Genomic DNA, 1,507 nt, shown 5'->3' with positions numbered 1-1,507 from the left:
CCCCCTTTCCCACTTGTTTCCCCCACGTTTAACCTCTGGGGTTTTTTTGTTTCGTTTTTTTTTAACCTGGAAAAGAGGATTCGCCGCCTCGTTCCTTTTTATTTTTATTTTTTAACATAAAATACGTTCAAAACACCTACCTGGGGGAAAAAAAAAACACGTTTTTACACCGGGAACGGTTATTCGGGGCAGCGGGAGGGGGAACACGCGGCAGCTCGTCATCCCCCCCCCCCAAAAAAAAAACCACCACCGAAACCACCACCCCTTCCCCGAGCGGTTCCCCCCCTTTTTTTTTTAATTTTATTTCTCGGACCCGTTTGGACGTTATGGTGCCATAAGATACCCACTATACAGTACGATCCCGGCGCGTCAGGATCGGGCGAGCTCCGGAGTTTAAACGGATCGGGGTTATTTTATTTTTCTTTTGTTTTGATTTTTTTGGGGGGGGGGGACGGAGGGGGGACAGTTTTGGGGGGGATTTTTGTTTTTTTGTTTTTTTTTTTCCTTTAATATACAGTGAATATGCATTTTGGTCTGTACTGATCATGGAATAAACGCATCTCTTTTTTTTAAAGCCGCTGTCGCACTGGAGCTTTCTTTGCAGCTCGGGGCCGGATCCCGGTCGGGGGAGGGCGAAAACGAGCAGGTTTTGGGGGGGCTTTTTTATTTTTTATTAATTATTAGGAATTTCGGGATCGTTGCCCGAGCTGCTGCCTGCTCGTTTTAGGATTTGCTGCGAGTCCCAAATTCCGGACAAATGGCACGTGCCAAAATAGCATTTTTATTATTTATTTATTATTATTATTATTATTACTATTATTGTTATTATTATTATTATTATTCCCTTCCGCTAGCTTTTTTTCCCTCCTCTCCATTGCCAGGCTGATTAAAAAAAAAAAAAGAAAAAGTAAATTTTTTCCGGATTTCGGTTGCCAGGACTCATCCACCCTCCCGAAAAAAAAAACCCTGCGGCCCGAGCTGCAGCTTTTCGCCTTCCCCAACGCGCTTTGGGTGCTTTTCTCCTCCTTTTACTTCCATTTTAAGCTCAGGGTTTTCCGGGGATTTTGAATTTTTCTTTTCCCCCCTTTTTTTATTCCCGCGGCTGCCCGTCGCGCTCGTACAGAAACCACCGCGGCGGGAAGCGGCCGAGAAAAAACCCGGCGGGAGCCTAAAATTGTAAAATAAATTAATAATAATACTAATTAACCCCCCCAATATTATCTAATTTATACATATTCCAACCCTTCCCCCTCCGTAGCTAATCCGTAGCAATATTAGTGATTCCCCCCCCTTATTTTAACCGATTTTAACTTTTATTTTTGCAAACTGCCGGCCCTTTTTCTCGCTCCTAGGTGGGAATCGACAGGAGCGTTGGGAGTTTGGGATTTTAATTTATTTTTTAAGGCCGTTTGCCACTTTTTCCCGCTTTCGCAAACTTTGCTGGAAAGCGGCTCGGGGGGGGGGGATTTTTTTTCCCTGCATTTTTGGGGGGCGTTTTCCATGTTTT

This window comes from Rhea americana, unplaced genomic scaffold (genome assembly GCF_003343005.1).
Source record: "Rhea americana isolate MKP2758 unplaced genomic scaffold, rheAme1 scaffold_488, whole genome shotgun sequence".
Lineage (NCBI taxonomy): Eukaryota > Metazoa > Chordata > Aves > Rheiformes > Rheidae > Rhea > Rhea americana.
Note: the sequence above shows the minus strand (reverse complement) of the source record.